Consider the following 20,317-nt stretch of genomic DNA (forward strand, 5'->3'; position numbering starts at 1 on the left):
TACTTTCACCAAGATGCAGAGAATAGAAAGACGGGCGTTTTCAATAAAAGGTATTATTTATTGAACAGTCTTTCTAATCATGCAAGAGAAATGAATTGCCACAATTGCAAGACTTGTTATTATAAAAAGTGCGTACAGTAGGATCAGTATTGCGAAATAATACTGTAAAAGCATTGATATGGTTTCTTAGCCATACAATAGTAAAAATGAATAAAATATATACATTCGGCTAACATACTCAACTGGTGCTTCTAACTACGCCTACCCCAGTGTACCTGACCTAAGCCTAATACTTGGGAGGGAGTAAGTAGCAAGTTAAGTTAAGTTGGTTTTACCAAGGTTTGCTTCAAGAATTCTCTCTAAGGGTTTAGTTAACACCATACCTCTGGAATAGAATGTTGGAGGGCTTGTATCTCCTTCCAGGACTCGATATCCCAGTCACTCGCAAGAGTAGGCTGGAAACGCCGGGGCTGGATTTTCTCGGCAGGAGAAAAGACAGCGTCTCTCTCAGCGCGTCAAGGAGGAGGAGGGGCAGCGTCCGTGGGCTTCTAGCATCTGCTGGGCTCTGCGCGGGACAGCTGTTCGGCTCCTGTATTCACCACACCATCGCTCTTGCTTAAGGCAACGTTGGTAATATTTATACCTGAAAGGTGCCTTGTTTGACGTAAGTTTTTGGACATATGACGTCAAAGATGTCACTAGGAAGTGATCATTCTTACAGTGCTCATTAGAGTTCTATTACTAATAAAAACAAAGCAAGCGGGGCTTTCCCAGGTTGCTGGGGGTTTTATCTTGTTGAACTCGGAGTGTAATCTAGGAATCTAAGATAATGGCTTCTGCTGTGTCATGTACTGTAATGAGCTGCAGAGGCGAGTTTCTGAAATATGACTGAAATATGGCTCTGATCGTTTATGCCATTATAGGGGTATGAATGGATAAGGTCACAATATTGATCGGGGTCCTAGATAGAACACGACCGTATTGATATTACAAATACAATGACTTTTAATTTTTTTAAATAATTAATACTTAAATAATTTATTTAATTTGTAATGGCAATAGCTTAAACTTTTGTAAATAACTTTTGTGAAGATTATGTTCAGTTTTTTTTATTGTGACGAAAATCCAAGAACAGAAGTGAAATATTAACATCTTTTTGTGATTTGTAATACAGCGTGAAAGCTTGAAAACAGCTTGAAACATTGAAAGAACATATTTGAACCAGTGATGCTGTTGTTGCGCTGAGTGATGCTGTGGTTGCGCTGAGTGATGCTGTAGTTGCGCTGAGTGATGCTGTGGTTGCGCTGAGTGATGCTGTGGTTGCGCTGAGTGGTGTGTGCATTGGTGGAGCTTAGTTGGAGCATCGGCGGAGCTGTGTGGTGGGTGCCTCGGTGGAGCTGTGTGGTGGGTGCCTCGGTGGAGCTGTGTGGTGGGTGCATCGGTGGAGCTGTGTGGTGGGTGCATCGGTGGAGCTGTGTGGTGGGTGCATCGGTGGAGCTGTGTCGGTGGAGCTGGGTGGTGGGTGCATCGGTGGAGCTGGGTGGTTGGTGCATCGGTGGAGCTGTGTCGGTGGAGCTGTGTGGTGGCTGTGTCGGTGGAGCTGTGTGGTGGGTGCATCTGTGGAGCTGAGTGGTGGGTGCCTCGGTGGAGCTGTGTGGTGGGTGCCTCGGTGGAGCTGTGTGGTGGGTGCCTCGGTGGAGCTGTGTGGTGGGTGCATCGGTGGAGCTGTGTGGTGGGTGCCTCGGTGGAGCTGTGTGGTGGGTGCATCGGTGGAGCTGTTGGTGGATCTGTGTGGTGGGTGCATCGGTGGAGCTGTGTGGTGGGTGCCTCGGTGGAGCTGTGTGGTGGGTGCATCGGTGGAGCTGTGTCGGTGGAGCTGTGTGGTGGGTGCATCGGTGGAGCTGTGTGGTGGCTGCATCGGTGGAGCTGTGTGGTGGGTGCCTCGGTTGAGCTGTGTGGTGGGTGCCTCGGTGGAGCTGTGTGGTGGGTGCCTCGGTGGAGCTGTGTGGTGGGTGCGTCGGTGGAGCTGTGTGGTGGGTGCGTCGGTGGAGCTGTGTCGGTGGAGCCATCGGTGGAGCTGTGTGGTGGGTGCCTCGGTGGAGCTGTGTGGTGGGTGCATCGGTGGAGCTGTGTGGTGGGTGCATCGGTGGAGCTGTGTAGGTGGAGAACCAATTACTGTATATAAATAGTTGATCAGGTATCAAAACTTTTTTTATTTTACAATGGGCAGTTATTTTATTTTTATTGGTCAAACACTTTACCTGAATGAAAGACACACCTACTTAACGGATATAATAGATACTCGTGATAAAATACTCATGTAAGCCTGATATATGTGAAGATAAACCGGTATTAGTTGTAGACACGCAGTAAGCCAAGGTCAGGCTATCATGACTTGTTGGCAAGCATTTCTTTTTAGAACTAATGTGTTATTTTAATCGCAGAGGCATTTTAATAAGCAATCACAGTGAGGATTTTAAACATATAATTTGTGGTAAATTAATAAATTCAAGAAGGTTAAAGGTTGGCTTCCTGTTACACTTCCACGAGGGGTCTGCAGAAAGTGTACTATGCAGGATTACTCTAAACAAACCATTTTTTAGTCAGGATAAAATCGCATTCAATTTCTGAGCAGCATTGCAAAGCCTTTACGAATGTCGCTCAAACCTTCCGTACATTTTAAAATATGTAATCGCCTGAATTCGGAGGAACACATTAAACACATCAACACGTGCACTCTGGCCTACCCTAAGTAGCGTCATATCTACAAGGCGAGATGTCGCATTACCTCGAAGCCAGGAGCTTAGTTAGGTCAGACAGCTCTCGACCGTAAATAATAGTTTAGAGACCAGTCCAAGCCATGCAGCGACGGCCATAACCCAGAAACACCCCCTTCCATCTTGCTACTCGGCGGGCGCGTTCCACATAAACCTCCTGCGTCTGCTTCCTGTTGACGGTGGTCTGCACGGCGAAAGCAGCGTTCTAAAAGCCAGCCTGGGCTTACTAAATCATTCTGCTGGCTGGCTGTGTGCTTTCATTAAAAATGCATAAAGAACAGATAATTGCAGTCGGCAATAACATGGTCAACCCCAGGTTTGATACTGTTCCTGCTTATAAACTTCAAAACAAAATTTTTAAAAATGTCTGCGTGAACCAGACAGACCATGTGACGCCTCCCCTCACAACCCTAGCCAGTAATGCCCTGCTCGCATCTTCTTAATCATATTCAGAACAAACACTCAAAGTATGGCTCTGCAAACATTCTCTAAGCAAACATCACATGCTCTAAAACATTTTCACAATTCTCCAAGCGTGTTTCAAAGGAACAAACGACGCCTGTACGGACGACTACGAATAGTTACTATTAGAAATACATAAAACAAGCATCAGAGAGCATAAAAGGAGACACGGCCTGGCGGCCGTGAAACTTAAAGTACGGCCGGCCGGCCGTGAATAATTAGGGGGTGAGAAATGCGCTGGGAGGAGAAATGTAGAGCGCACGGTGAGAAGCTTGTGGGAGGGAGGCTGGGCTGCCTTTGATGTGGTAATGCGAGGCAGGCAGGCAGGCGGCTGGTGGCATTGTGCACGTGCTTTTTAGGGCTTGCGCTTGCGCAATGACCTAAAAAGCACATGCACTGCATGGAATCACCAGTGGAATCGCCAGTGGTTAAACTCTGGATAAGCCACTATAGAGCTTCGCCAGCTATGCGCAAGCGCATCAGCAGGCGAGCCCTACAAAGCAAGTGGGAGTTGGATGCCCATCAACTTACTAGGCCTAGCAGCATGTCTCCTCTTTGGCTCCTTAGCTCCCAGCTGCAACTGTTCTGGGCTGTCCAAACCAATATGGGTCTCTCCCAAGGGCTGGACCCCTGTACCCTGATGAATGAATTATAAAAGTTATGGGTCGTCAATATAGCCTGGAGTGCGAGGGGTGGCCACTGCCAGTGTGAGAAACATTTAACACTCCTCATGTCATGTCTGGGAGGACGCTCTGGACACTGCACTATGGGCTGCTGTGAGGGAGGTTGGAGCTGCAAGTACAGTGTGTTCATTATTTATTTATTTACTTTAGAGTTTTATAGATCGCAAACTTGACCCGTTAGGGTATCAGAGCGCTTTACAGAGTCACAAAGTAAACAATAGGAAGGATAACACAAGAGTACTGTAAAATAGGGGGGGAGGGGGTGCTGGGAGAAAGAGGGAAAAGAATTATACAGGATAGTCAATATTACAATTGTCCAGGACGGATTTCGATTTCTTGGTGGCGCGAGGTCCCAGGATGGAGGCAGTTGTCTTTGGGGTGGAAGTGGAACGGGATTAGTCAAGGAATTTACCCATAAGGAAGGATTTGGCCTCCTTTTTGAAGCGTGCCAGAGAGGGGATTCTTCTGATGGCGGGTGGGAAGGAGTTCCATATTCTTGGTGCAGCCCCAGCGAAGGCTCGATTGTAGGTTTTTTTTTTTTCGAAAGCGAGCAGGCTGGAGTAGGAGGGCACTGGCCAATCGTGAGTTTCTGCTTCCTCCAGTTATCACAAGTTTCTGTGCAAGATATGCAGGGGAGTTTGAGAGTAGGGCCTTGTGCGTGATGCATGCCAACTTGAGATGGATCCTAGCCTCGAGTGGGAGCCAGTTCAATGATTTCAGATGAGGGGTGATGTGATAACATTTTCTTGTGCCAGTAAGTAGTCTGGCAGCTGCGTTGAGGCAGGCTTTTAAAGGTGCAAGGGAGATCTTGGGTAAACCAGAAAGGGTGGAGCAGCCATATTCCAGCCTGGAAATAACTAGGGATTGGACTGCAAGTTTTAGGTCGGGAGCATCAAGGAATGATTTCAATTTCCAAAGGTAGCTCAAGTGGAATCTTGCGGAATTGGCCATTGAGTTGATGTGGTCTTGCATGTTTAGGTTATAGTCCAAGGTGATACCCAGAGATTTGGCCGAGTCCACAATGGTCGGGGTGCAATTTAAGGCTGTGATCGCTTTGATCCATGTCTGGATCTCTGAGTTGCTTTTAGGAGGGGAAATTAGGAGGAACTTAGTTTTCTTTGCATTGAGTTTAAGTTGGTTGGAGGAGAGCCATTGGATGGTCCGCTTCAGGGCCTCGTTCAGGTTGATGATTTCTTCAAGAGAAGAGATTTTTATGTAGATCTGAGTGTCATGTGCGTACATATGGTAGGAGATATTTGCAGTGCGAAGGACCTTGGCAAGGGGTTCTAAATAGAGGTTGAAAAGGGTGGGGGACAACGTTGATCCTTGAGGGACCCCCCCAGTGACCAAGGAGGGAGCGGACAGGTTGCCGTTGATAAGGAATCTCTGAGATCGGTTTTGGAGGTAGGAAGTAAAGCAGTCAAGGACAGTGCCATCTAATCCCATCCTAAGTTTGAGGCGTTCGAGTAACATCTCATGGTTGACCGTGTCGAAGGCGGAGGATAGATCTAGGAGTATTAAGAGACAGGTTTTGTCTTGGTCAAGGGCTTGCAGGGCGTCATCGACAATGTGGAGCATGGTGGTTTCAGTGCTGTGTCCGGGTCGGAAACCAGATTGGCAGTCATCGAGTAGGTGGAAGTTGTTGATGTGGTGGCTTAACTGCAGTTGCACACCCTTCTCCAGCACTTTAGCCAAGAGAGGAATGTTGGAGATTGGTCTGAAATTGTCTGAGGTGGCTGGGTCCAGCGACAGCTTTTTCAGAATGGGGAGGACTTGGCCCGCTTTTAGAGAGTCTGGGATTGAACCTTGCTGGAGAGAGGCATTGATTATCGTAGTCCAGCTGGGAATAATGGATTGGGCAGCGGTCGCAAGGCAGTTAGAGGGGAACAGGTCGTTGAAATGGTTGTTTGGGTTTAAGGTGGAAAGGATTTTGGTGACAGTCTTCGTCGTAGAGTGAGAAGTTGGTCCAATGTGCTAGATTCTTAGGTGAGGATTATGGAGGCAGGGCGGCTGGGGGGGGAAGGTCAGGGGTTGGTAGAGATATTGAGGCCGCACTAAGTTTGTTACCTAGGGTTTTGATTTTGTTTGCAAAAAACAAGGAGAATTCCTCAGATGAGATGAGAGACTTGGGGTTTTCTTTCACTGTTTTGGTCAGTTTGTTCGATTGATGTTTGACCAGCTCAAAGAGTTTGCGTGGTCTGTTCTGGTCATTTCCTAGTTCGGCTCTGAAGAACTCTTTTTTTAAAGTTGAGGATATTCTTGTTGTATGTATTTCTGGCCTGGCGGAGAAGTTTTAGGTGAGTGGCCGAGGGGTGTTGTCTCCAGTTTCTTTCAGCTTGTTGGAGGGATCTCCTCTCATTGTTAAGGGAACCCGTGAACTAGGGGTTTCTATCTTTGACCTGAGTTCTTTTTAGTTTAAGAGGGGCTAGGTCATCCAGAATGTTCGACATCGTTGTGGAGTAGTGATCATTGAGGTCACTGACCGATGTGATGTGTGGGGATGGGGGGAGGTCGGATTTGCAGCGGATCTCAAGCTCCTTGTGGTCCAGGTTCTTGATGTCTCTGATCCACCGTTTAGGAAGCACCAGTTGTGGCGCTCTTATCTTGTGGGTGCCAGGTAGAAGGAAGATGATGGCGTGGTGGTCTGACCAGACACAAGGGTCTATAGAGATAAGCTTGACTGCTGCCTCCTTAGAGATGATCCAGTCAAGAGTGGCCCCTTTTGAATGTGTTGGGAGTGAGCAAGCGTGGGTCAGGGCTTGATCGGCCAGGAGGTCTTTAATGGCGTTGACATGAGGGTCCTTGAGATCGCTCCAGTGCAGGTTGAAATCTCCAAGGAAAATGTCTTTGGTGTTGAGGGAGCTCTTAGCTGTGATAATTTCCATGAGGTGGTCCGTGAAGGGTCCGTTCACGCCTGGGGGGTGGTAAAAGATGTGCAGGTTGCATAGATGGGTGGTGTTGCTATAGATTGAGAGGGCTAGATATTCGCAGACATCCGCCAGAAGCTCGGTGACAAGGAGGTTAGAGCGATAGATGCAGGCGATGCCGCCACCTCTCTTGTTATGTGGTCGGTCTAACCTAGTAATGTTAAAGTTAGGGGGGACTAAGAGGTCGAGGCAAGTGGATGAGGAATCATTGAGCCAAGATTCTGTTAAAATAGCTAAGTCGGATTTGTTGTTCAGAATGAGGGCAGCGACACCGGTGGCATGCTTTACTGCTGATCGGCAGTTAATTAAGAGACCAGTCAGGGAGGGGGGGGAGGTGGTGTCGGGAGTCGGGGTAGACAGGTGTACTGGCGCTAGATTGCTTTGGTTCATCCTTCTGTTGCAGAGGGGAGCTGGTCTGCAGGTGTTGATATTGACCGTGCAGATGGGGTGTGCAGCACTTATGTCTGATAGACAAGGAGTGAGAGAGGCTGCATTATGGTCCTGGAGGATGTCATGGATTTCCTTTTCAGTGAGGTCCAGCGACTTTGTTGTGGTGAGGGAAAAGCTGTAGGAGAGGGCGAGGTCAAGGATTTCCTCCTCCGATAGGCAGCTAGGGTGCTTACGAGGGCAAAGGTACCTCAGGGATGTCGGTAGTAGGTGTTTGGGGTGCTCTGGGGTAGCAGGGGAAGAGGAGTTCAGCTGAGGCTTGAGAGTTCGGCGAGGTGAAGGAGGTTCGTTAGATCCCGGATGGAGAGGTGGATGCTATGAATTATTTTAGTGGCTCTGGAGTGCAGAGTGTGGATATCTGTGGAGGGGGGGGGGGGGGGTGGGAGGGTTAGGATGGACTGTGTTAGGGGTCTTAGAATGGGTGGAATGAGTGGTAGCGGGACTAGCCAAACCTGCATCTGCAGGAGTCGTTGGAGGCATACTGGTCTTAGAGTCAGAGTGGGGGCCATGAGTGGGGGAGATCAAGGGTCCCGGGTCGATTTCGTTATGGAGGGAGGAGGGAGCGTGAGGGGAAGGGATCATGGGTCTCGAGTCAATTGCGTTGGGGAGGTTGGTAGGAGGACTGAGGGGAATAGGGTGTGCTGTGTTGCAAGCAGTGGGGACCAAGGGGTAGGATAGCGGGGAGGAGACCCGAGGTCTTGAGGTGGGCATGCTAGCAAGGCTGGTAGGTGTGCTGGGGGGTCAGGGGGAACAGAGTTGGCGGCTCTTAGAGAGGTGCCTTGTGGAAAGTTGGTCGTGTTGGGCAGGAGGGTCGGAGAATCCACTTAGTTCCCCCTTATTTTAGCCTAACTGCACGTTGTAGGCCAGTCTGCTTTGAACACATTACAAAATAATACTTCTGTTTTTGTGCCATGATATTATTTTAGAAATACGCTCCACATGTTTTTATTATTCAGTACTTCGTTCTGGGATTCAGTCTGAACGTTTCATACAAAGTCAAACAACATGGTGCCCTGTGTTTTCTATGGTCAGTCAGCAACATATTCTAACATTTAGACACAACACAGAGGTGCATATGGAATTTCCAAGATGGCACTTATCAAATAGACCGAGGCTTGCCTTTCAAAAACAGAGAGAAGAATTTCAAGCAGATGGAAAGATCCTGGAATGGGCACAACAGATTTGCGCAATCTGGCATGCAGACCAGCTAACTACAAATGCCAGCTATGGGGTCCAGTGCTAATCCCAGAGATCACTGACATATCACTATGCTCAAGTATGCCAGCTATGGGGTCCAGTGCTAATCCCAGAGGTCACTGATATATCACTATGCTCACGTAGTAAGCGCAGGCTTAGGCAGATATATCATTTGCCATTATAGGGCTTTCATTGTATACAGTGTTGTGTAGTTCCTATATATCCTATACAAGATCTGAGCGTTCAGATAACATAAACTGTGGGTTTGGTGGCAGATTGGTTCCGAGCACACCTCCAGATCTGTTAGCCTGTTTGCATAAGCTAGCTCACAGTGCACTAGACTCTCCTCTTATCAGGGAGAAAATAGTTTCTGGCAACCTCAGAACATGACAACCCTGATCTCTCAGGATAGGGAAAACAATGAACTACTTTTCGCTCAGTCACTTGTGCTCACTTCGTTTGTCTCAGAGATACACGGAATAAATAGTCTGGGCGTTTCAATAAGGATTTATTGAACAGTTATTCTAGTGTAGAATAGATTTGCTGTAACAACCATTACAGTAGTAGAGATATAGCATTAGCAGTACTACAAAAGTAAAGGGATAGTACAGTTCTACCATTTTGCAGTAATCATGAATATATACAAGCACATAAAACACATGATATGAAAGTGCGTACTCCTACGATGCCTTCCTAACTAGATGTACCTAAATGTACCTAGCATCTGTGTAGGTACTATGCCAAGAATCCCTCTAAGGTCTAGTCAAGCCCATTACCTGAGAAAGGAGAGAAAATGGGACTCTGGCCTGGTCTTGAGTTGGACACCCCGCGAGGGATGTTAGAACACTGAGAGCTGGAGTGTCTGCATGCAGGAACCTCAGCGTCTCTGGTCAGTGTGTTAGCGGGAAGTCACAGTCTCCTCTGTCTAAGCAAGACATGAGGTATATATAGCCAAAGGTCTCCCCAGGGATCCTACCTTGCTGTGTTACTGTGTCAGCCTAAAATGATGACGTCGGGCTCGAACTTTAACATAGATATTATACAGGAGATGTTCGTCCTGCTGAGCTTCCAAGAAGCCTCATGCATAATGTATGAGTATCGAACCAGGGAAAAACCCGCATTCTGAATGCAGTGTTGTATCTAGGTAAACGGTTAGTCCCTTTGAACCGTTATGTATGAAATGTAGAGGAGGATATAGGTGAAAGGTTGCAGTGTTTTACCATTTGCCTATAGAGGGTACTTATATGGAATATAACAACAGTTTGCTAGTAATACTGATTACTTTCCTCTGTTGTATATGTTTTCGAATTGCAGCATAGATGCTTCATAATAGTTTCAATAAGAACAATTGTTACTTACCTGTAAACAGGTGGTTCTCCAGTATTGGTGTCTTTCATAGATTCACATGCTTGAATTTCCCCCGTCGTCGAAGTGGGAGTCCCAAGGTACATAAAGATAGCAATAATGCTAATATATATATATATATATATATATTCACTGAAAAAACCATAGGTTTCACACCAGTTATAGTTAGGAATTAGCATTTAAAAAACCTATTAAATTCACTGAAAAAACCATAGGTTTCACACCAGTTATAGTTAGCTGGAAATTTTACTGATATAAAACCATTGAAATTCCCACGTTATAGTTAGTCGGACTCACTATAACTTGCGCGTGCAATGCACTGCTGATGACATCACATATTACATCACTCATGACATGGTGAGTGACATCACTCATGACATCACTGATGACACCATCCAGTGAATATGTGTCTTTCTGAAAAATAAATATTAGTGAGTTATGTTTAAATATTTAAATACATATATTAGTGTTTCACTTTGTGTATAAGTGGCTACATGTGTTGATAAGTAGCTACATGCGTATGTATATGGGTTATTTGATATTTCTATTAGTATCAGTTTGAGTGTCTATATGGTTTGGTGGGGGTATTACTTAGCACATAGATGCATGAGTGACTGACTCTTTGTTTGTATGTGTTTCGAAGACAGCATATGTACAGGACTGTATGGGTGGATGAGTGTCTATATGTGTTTGTTAGTGAGTGAATGACTGTCTCACTAGTGTCTTTATCAGTAACTACATATGTTTTAATCTAGTATATATGAATATTGATGTATATAAGTGAGTATATGTGAGAGTAAGAGATTGTAAGAGTCCCTGTTTAAATAAGTATGTGTTTCTATAAGTGATTGTTTAAGAGAATAAATATGTGTAATTTTCAATAGAAGTAAGGTGGAAGTGTGTGTATAACTCTATATTCAAATAAATGGTTGTTCAATAGTTTATTTGCACGTGTGAATATGTGTGTGAGTAACTTTTGGATGAATGTCGGTGTGTAACAGGATGTATAGGTGTATCTCTTCATATGATGAGTGAGTATATGTATGAGTGACTATATAGAACTGTTGGTGAATGAGTGGATGTGTATATAGATAGTGGAAGTACAGAATTGCTTGTTGTAACTGATATAGGTATGTCCATTTTTTAAAAATTTCAGTTTCTATTTTTGAATATGTGTCTCAAGGGTTACTTTACACTGAGAGGAGGTCTGTCACTGTGTCACAAGGATGGTGTCATCAGTGATGTCATGAGTGATGTCACTCACCATGTCATGAGTGATGTAATATGTGATGTCATCAGCAGTGCATTGCACGCGCAAGTTATAGTGAGTCCGACTAACTATAACGTGGGAATTTCAATGGTTTTATATCAGTAAAATTTCCAGCTAACTATAACTGGTGTGAAACCTATGGTTTTTTCAGTGAATTTAATAGGTTTTTTAAATGCTAATTCCTAACTATAACTGGTGTGAAACCTATGGTTTTTTCAGTGAATTTCATAGGTTTTTTAAATGCTAATTCCTAACTATAACTGGTGTGAAACCTATGGTTTTTTCAGTGAATTTCATAGGTTTTTTAAATGCTAATTCCTAACTATAACTGGTGTCAAACCTATGTTTTTTTCAGTGAATTTCATAGGTTTTTTTAATACTAATTTTTAACTTTTTGTAGGGCTTCATACCTATGTACGTTTTATTGAATTTCTAAGATTATTTTTTCGCAAATGTCTTTAGCTGAGAAAGGTATGTTTTTCTAAAAATGAACCCTATAATGTATATTAAGATACTATTTTTATTTTAAAATAGTTTTTTCCTTTTTTTTTTATATTTGACTCTGGAGCGCTCCCGGTGCGCATACCGATAAACGCCCGGGTGCGCGCACCGTCAGCGCATCAACAAAAAAAAAAAAAAAATAATGAAGGAGTGACCATAAGAAATGGGGACAGAGAGAGTGGTGTTAAGAGAAAGAGAGCTAAAGGGAGGAACACAGAGGGACTGTATAATAGATAGTAAGACAGATAAAAAGTGTAAGAGGAAATAACTGAGAAAAAAAAATGAATAAGGGAGCAAAAGAAAAGAAGAAATAGGAAGAAGACAAAAGCAGAGGTTCCGGGAGAATGTAAATGGATGATGAAAGTAAAAGGAAGGACAGTTAAGCATGTGAATAACAGGTAGTGACGGAATGAAAGAAAAGGAATAGTAGTGATGGAGGGATAGTAAATAGCAGTGAATATAAGCAAAGAGGGGTGAAACAGGGTACATGTAAGTGAATAAGGGTAAGACATGGGGAATAATACAGCGAAAGAAGAAAGAGAGTAAAAGAAGGAGTGTCACAAAGGAACTAAGTGAACAAGAAAAAAAGGTAAGTGAAGGAGTGTGCATAGACAGAGGTACTGAAAGAAGTTGAATGTGGTAGGAAGTAAACATGGAAGAAAAGAATAAGTGAGAAAAGCAAAGTAAGGAAACAGGGGTGAGGTAGGGTGAGAGAAAAATAGTGAAAATAAAACCAAAGATGATAACAAAAAAGATTTTGTAAACACACTTACCATATAATCAATGCAAACTTGTATCTATGAAAGATAAAAGAAAAACACGTTATAATTTTTTAAAAATATATAATAAAATAGAAGCAACAGTTCATGAGGTTTAAAAATCTACAAAAGTTTACTAAGAAATGATGCAATAGTGAAGGATACAAAAACAGAAAGAAAGTAATGTAGAAAGAGAAAAGAAAAGGAAAAAGAAATAGAAAGAAAACAAATTCCTAAAGATAAATAAGATACTAAAAGAATGTAAGATATCAAATCAAAATCAGTAAAGATAAGAAAATAAAAGAAAAATGAGTGAAAAGGAGAGAAGTCTGATTGAGAAACTATAAATAAAAAAGAGGAATAGAAGATGATTGAGAGTGAGTGAAGTAAAGTAACAGAGTGAAGGGATGAAAGGAATGAAGTTAGTATAGAACGATGGATAAAACAGGAGTGAGAGAGTAAGTACACAGAAAGACAAAAGGAAGAACTAAGTGAACTACAGTACAATGGATGCGAAAGAAAAAAAATGGAGAAAAAGAAAGAGAGGGTTAGGAAACTAAAGCAGTGGTACTGTGAGAATATGAAAAAGATAAAAAGTGGTGGAAGGAACAGAGGAAATGCAGACAGTTCCTATTAGATTAAGAAGTTGTGAATGAAGTGCACTAAAGAAACAGCGATGAAAAAAAGAGTGTAAATTAGTAAAGAGAGGTAAATAAGGGTGAAAAAGAAAATGAGTATAAGACAATGTGAACACAATATAAATTACACAATGCAAACTACACAATAACTTCTACAATATGTTACATTATTTATTTTTGCTGTTCTCAGAATATATTGAATTTCACTTAAATTAGTGAGATCAAAGTCTTCATCATATAACAGCGGGAAAAAAAAACACAATCTAAAAGATTGTGTTTAAAAAAAACCATTCAAACATACATCTCATATAAGTACACTAATCTTTGATTCACTTACTTTTCCGTGAGACCAAATTGCAGATAGTGAAGGTCCTTTTGGTGGAAAAAAGCCTGCTGTGCTCTATAACTTCCATTTCATCGACTTCCTATGAAAAAAGATCTAACAACATCATATGTTACACTTTCCTCACGGCCAATTTGTGTCAGATATATCAGTATTTTTTACTTTGAGATCCACTTAAAGTATCTACATGAGATTGCAGATAGTGAAGGTCCTTTTGGTGAAAAAAAGTCTGCTGTGCTCTATAACTTCGATTTCATCAACTTCCTATGAAAAAAGATCTAACAACATCATATCTTACATTTTCCTCACGGCCAATTTGTGTCAGATATATCAGTATTTTTTACTTTGAGATCCACTTAAAGTATCTACATGAGATAAATAATTTAAAATATTAGATTAACTAACTAACTAACTAACTTTTATTAACTATTCCCGTCTTCAAAGGCCAATTCCCTTTACTAAAACTTTGGTTTTAAAAACACTAGATAAGAATTTGTAGAGTCATAAGGCAAACGTTGTTTATAAGTTAAATGAGAATCATTGCAGTAACTCCATCCATTTTCAGATTTTAAGTAGCATGTATAATGTCCTGAGGTGGTCAAAGATCCATCATGATAAATAATAGCTTCAGTTGTAAAGGTCCTTCCAGAAATTGATAACTGAGAAGCCACAAAATTTTTGATAGAAGTTGTCAATTTAGTTCCATCAGGTCTACATCGTTGGAAAACTAAAATAATATACTGCCCATACCTTTGTATAAATAATGTGGACAGCATTGTACAGTTACATTGGGTACACACCATATTATGATCTGCTGCTTTAACTAGATTTTTAAAAGACACTGATTTACAGTCTGGTAAAGTCAAATATATAAATCTTTCAGTGTCTATTCTAGTAGTACTTGATAAACTACAATTGTGACAGTCATGCTGCCATTGATAAGAAAGACTGAAAAGATTATCTACATCTACACCTTCATCTTCCAAAACACCAAACATATACATTAAAAATTCCTGACAATCCTGCTGAATGTTCTGTGAAAATTTATCTTGACTAGAACACAAATATAAAATATTTCGAATTTCTGTTACACTTTCTATTTGTGCTGTAACACTGCTACATTTCTGAAACACAGAATTCAATAAACCACACAATCTTTGATCCCGATTTTCAACAATCTGTTCTTGTAAACTTTTAAGAAAAAAAACAACATTAACCACTACATTAGCATAGCAGTTGACACCAGAACTATTTTCAAACTGAAATCCAACAACATTTTCTCCACAATTCTTTTTCTTCCTGTTTTCAATTACAGTTTTCTCTACTTTTTGTCTTTTTGCAACTACCTCACTACAATTATCCTCATTTCTTCTTTTTCGGCCTACCACACGTTTTTCAAACAGAGGATATTGAGGCAAATGTGGAGCATACTCTCTTCTTAACCTATTGTATTCTTTAACACAATCTAGATCGGCAGAAATCTTTGTCTCATCACACGCAATCAAGTACAATCCTGATAAAGTTCTGACTCGAGATAATGCCACATATGCCATACCCTCTTTAAACACAGATCTTCCAATGTTCACCAATGCACTATCTACACTTAAACCTTGAGATTTATGAATTGTCACCGCATACGCCAAACAAACAGGAAACTGTTTTCGGCGAACATATAAGTCTTTTACAAGTAAAAATCTAGCAGAACAACGACTTATTTGTTGTACTTGTTCAATGCCATCAAATTTTATTTTTAAAAATTCAATTCCATCTCTATTTCTGTAATTCACAAAATCAACAACATAACCCATTGCTCCATTTACCAGACCGCTTTCAACATTTAAATTCCTTCTCAAAATGATACGACAATTTAAACACACATTCAGAGTCTTTTCAAAACCAGCTGTTTTTGAAATACTTTTCTCCAATGAATGCAATTTAGTTTTCAAATTTTCTGACAAAACAATTGTTGCACCCATATGCTCTATTTTATCTATTGCTTCCAGTTTCACAATTTCTTCATTTTCTAAGTCTAACATTTTTTGGTTGAAGATGGAACATTCTTGCAGAGTTGGCATCAAACATATCCCAGATTTCTTCTCAGTCATTTTTTTAAAAATATTCTCTGGAAGAATGTTTTCATTTGCATACAAATTTGAAATTAATCGACTATGCAAAGCTTTTTTCCCTTTCTCAGTCATTTTTCCAATTCTTACATCTTGTAGAATATTTTTATAATCTTCATCCTTGGCCTGTCGCATATTTTGAAGCAGTTCAGCATATTTAAAATTTAGCCATATATTAACATTTCCAATGCTTCCAAGGGACTTCCTGGTATCTTCATGCGTGAGCATTTTAAACACTGGTTGTCCTTTTACTGGAGTCAACTGCAATAGATCTCCAAAAACAATAATGTGTTTTCCTCCAAATAACACATCATAGTCTGTTTTAAGAATTTCTTGCATTCTCAAATGCACAAAAGCAAGCATTAGATTTGAGACCATGCTTACTTCATCTATGATAAGAAGTTTCATTTTCTTCAAGACTCTTGAAACTTCAGAACACGCATCTCCAGATAGCTTGTTGTAATGCAATTTATTATCATGTTCAACTGGCAGCATCAATAAACGATGTAGAGTAATCCCTTTAATGTTATGTGCTGCCAGACCAGTTGGAGCAGTTACAACACAAGACAGTGGTGAATCAGTCCTTTTCTGCAGATAACTTGCAACGGCTTTAATTAGAAAACTTTTTCCTGTCCCCGCTTCTCCACTTACATACAGTCGGACAGGGTCAAATAATATACATGAGCACTCTTTTTTCTCATGTCTGAATCCATGTTCAATCTGCTCTGTGACTTCATCATATATCTTTTTCTGCTCAATGTTTAGTTGCTTTACCAAATCTTCTAAGTTAACTCCATCCTCTTGAGCTTGTTCCATAGCTCTTTCCACCTCATCCATGGCAGTGGCAGCTTCATTTTGGATAATTGGTCCTCCTAGTGGATCCTGGCTCAATGAAGTAGAACTCTGACTATCTTGAGAACTGTTTCTAGCTATCTCTTCAGCAATTGTGGTTTCTTGCTCCATTTCTTCATTCAACATTTGCAGATAATTTAGAAAAATAGGACATTCTATGGTATCCTTAGTTGCATTAAAAGAGTCTTCATAACAGAGAAAATCTCCAAGTAGTTCCTCTTCTGTACGCCATGGCTTAAAGAGTTGCAAAAGAGCTAAATAGTAAAATTCTCTTTTGTCTAGAACTTCACAACTCAATTTTCGATGATTAATCAAATGGCCTTTTTTCTGCTTCACTAGACATCCTTCATAGCCAATGAGTGCATATTTTCCATTATTGATATCTTCTGTGATGTTCCTCTTATAACTGTAGTTTTGAAGAACTTCATACAAACATGTGTTCTCAAGGTGAGTACTTCTATTTGGATAGTATGTATCCAACATATTTGTCTTCAAAATATCTGTACTGTTTGGTTCTTTTTCCGCCAAATATTCAATTTCTTGTACAGATTTCAAAACTCGGTTTCGTGTTGCAGCAAGACCAAGACTCACCCAAATGATTGTTCTTGATTTGGCATAGAGACTTGCTGATGATAACCGATCAGAACATTCATATGCTCCAATTTCTCGATGCGACAACATCTTCAGACTGAAACTGTATAATTTCTTGCTTAGACTCTTTTCATGTGAAATGTCCTCCCACATTTCCTTCAGTTCTGTCTTTTCTTTTTTGGTGATGTAAGATGTCACATATCGAGCCACAGCAATAGAGTTGTCAGCAACGAACTGAATATCCATGTTAGCATTCCACATGGACAAAATCACTGGGTTGTAATCGTTGATGTACTTAGATTCTTCATTTCTTTTCAAATTATATGTGTTTTTGGGAGATTTTCTCGTCACAGTATGTCGTAGAGATGACATCAAATTATTTACTCTTCCCTTAGAAATCACTGGTCGAGGAAATGCAAAACGACATTTCGTGTAGTACTTTTCCTTGTTTTTAAATTTTCGACGACAGTACTTTCCACAACGATGAGATTGAAAACGTAAAACTTGTTGCCTTAAATTGTTTTCTTCAGTAGATTTTGGAACAGCACATGTTGAATACTCTTCAATGAAACTCATCACTGTTTCATCTGAATCTGATCCAAATTTGGGTGCATCTTTAATCCACAACAACATATGTATATGAGGAGCACCTCTCGCTTGATATTCCTTCCTCCAAAAGAAATCCAAAACCTCTCCAAGGGGAGGATTTTTTTTGTTGGTAATAAAAGACATCATAGCTTCAAATCTATGATTAAAATATCTGCAAACATTCACTGGATCTAAAGAACACAGTTCTCCTGGTGTTTTCAATTCTATATTTGGTATGTTTTCATTTGCCTCTCGTAGAAATTGAAGTAAATCGTCCCATGCATACTCAGCACAGCTAAGAGTGAGGAACCATGTAGGAGTTCCTAAGTTTCTTAGCATACATTTCAATTCTCCATGACGACGAAACCAATACTCGTTGGTTCCACGTTGACATGCCATGAGATTGATTAGCTGAGATTCCAAAATACTGTCTTGCAGATTAACTTTCTCCATAAAGTCCCTTGCACAAACATTCTGCAAATGAGGTCCACTTTTTAATATATGATTAACTGCATAAGAAAGCCCAGACAAATCACTTTCAAACAGTAGATGAAATAAATATGGAATGCATTGACGAAACCTTGGATCTTCTGCATATAATCTTAGAGTCCGGTATTCAGCTGCAGGAATTTGAACTGGTCGATCATCATATCGTCCACCACAACCTGTTGGAAATAATTGTGGAAAACAACGAGCTTCCAAACTTTCTTCCCATACACTAATGGGACTTCCTTTTGCTGCTTTCATTTGAAACAAGTCAATTGCATTTCCCATTACTTCTTTGGAATGCAAAGGATGAACAGTATAATGTTCATATATTTCTTCAGTTCTAGACACATCAACTTTTTCAATTTGACCAACTGAAGAATCACTATCTTCTTCTGTAGCTGTTTCCTCTACTCCAACACTTACATTTTTGTAGTACTCATTGTTTTTAACTAAATACAACGTTGCCTTCTTGACTTTTTTAACATCCACTAAATCTTGCCAAATTTTCTTACTCTTTGTTGGAACCCCATTAACTAGAATAACTAAAGGATCTTCTTCTACTCTTTCTACACCAATTGTATCAATATTTTTCTTTACATCTAGCGGCAAATAAACAACTCTTCCCTTTAATCCTCTCAGTAAATCAGATGGAGGCAATTTCCCTGTCTTAGGCTCCATGCGTACAATAGCCTGAAAAGGATGGACACATTGAATCAAAATAGATTCATAAGTATTTAGATCCATCAATTCAGAAGGAATATCTATCAACTGAAGATTATTATAAACTGCTCTTGCAGGCATTCTATTTTCATTTAATTTTTTCAAACAATAATTGCAAATACGCTGATCCAAACTCAAATCAAAAGAATTCTCCACCAACAAATAACTTACAAAATCCTCCCATTCACTATTATTTTCCAATTCACTTTTTGCATATAAATCAACTAACCTAGTCTGAATTTTATAATGAGTCCGTCGACAACACACACAAGTTAAATTAGGCCTCTCACTTGATTTCACCTTAAACTTGATAATTTCCTCATCAAACTTTTCAATACTTGAAATTTGTCCATTATCTTCTGCATTACCATCCATTACTATATCTATTTCTACACTGTCCTCTTTGTTCCCAAAATAACAAAACTCAATTTCTTCACAAATAGTCTTCACATCCACTTCAGATCCATGCAAAAGAGCACTATTTAACTGTTTAAGCTTAAGTGCAGGACTTTTTGCATAATACAACTTCCTCACTAATTTCCTTACGTTATTATGATGCACTGCTAACATCCTAAAATGATGAAAAACACTCCGACAAACTTTTCTAGAAAGACATGCTAGTGAATGCCCTTGCAAACCTGTGCTTTCTCTCACTCTGCAAGGATCTAACTCTTGCAGGATCTTCATTTTTTGTTTGAGACTTTTTTTTACTATATGTACGTAAGAAATTTCGAAGCAAATCAATTGATTCCTGTCGCACACTACAAATACTACTGCATTTCCATGTGTACACTGGACCCTTAGTACGTCTCCCTAAAACTTCATCAGCTAACACCTCTTCTGCATCTCTAGATACAAGTTTCTCTTTTTCCATCACACAACTATCTTTCACCTCATATGCACGACCACTGGTGTCAACTGCATGCACCAAATCATTTTCCTGAAAGTAACTCTCCTCATTAAAAAAAGGCTCAGAACTTGAACTATGCATCCATTCACCAGAAAATACTTCACAAAAATTACTCCGATTAATAATTCTTTTCCATCTACTGTTCGATTTGAAAACATCCATTGCCTTATTAAGTATCCTAATTCTATTGATTATTAAAATAAATAATTTTTTCTTAACTTCAAAAGCCTGATCAACAATCTTTTCTACACTTTTCTTTTTCTTGTAAAAAGCAGCTTTTAGTTTACTTTTCTTATCATTTTTTAGCAAATTTAAAACTACCCTATTGCGAAACATTCGCCTACGAATGTCCCTAAAAACATTTACCCTTCTATTGCTAACCATTCTCTTCTCTCCTGGTCCAATGGAAACATTTTTTGTGGGCTTCTCTTTCCTTTTTAGATTTGTTGACTTTTTCTGTATATTCACATTAGCAATTTCATTTTTTTTCCTACGACATATGTTGCGAAGAAAAGACTTAATTGGCTTACCAGAAGCTTTTCTGGTGTTTTTTGAAGTACTTGTTGAAGAGGATTCCATAAAGTCTGTTGTTGATGTTCTCCTTTTCCGTATGGTATTTTTGATATTTCTTTGCCTTGAAGGCATTTTTGCTTCCTTTTCAGAAGTTGATTTGAAT

This window comes from Lissotriton vulgaris, chromosome 3_1 (assembly GCF_964263255.1).
Source record: "Lissotriton vulgaris chromosome 3_1, aLisVul1.2, whole genome shotgun sequence".
NCBI classification, from domain to species: Eukaryota; Metazoa; Chordata; class Amphibia; order Caudata; family Salamandridae; genus Lissotriton; species Lissotriton vulgaris.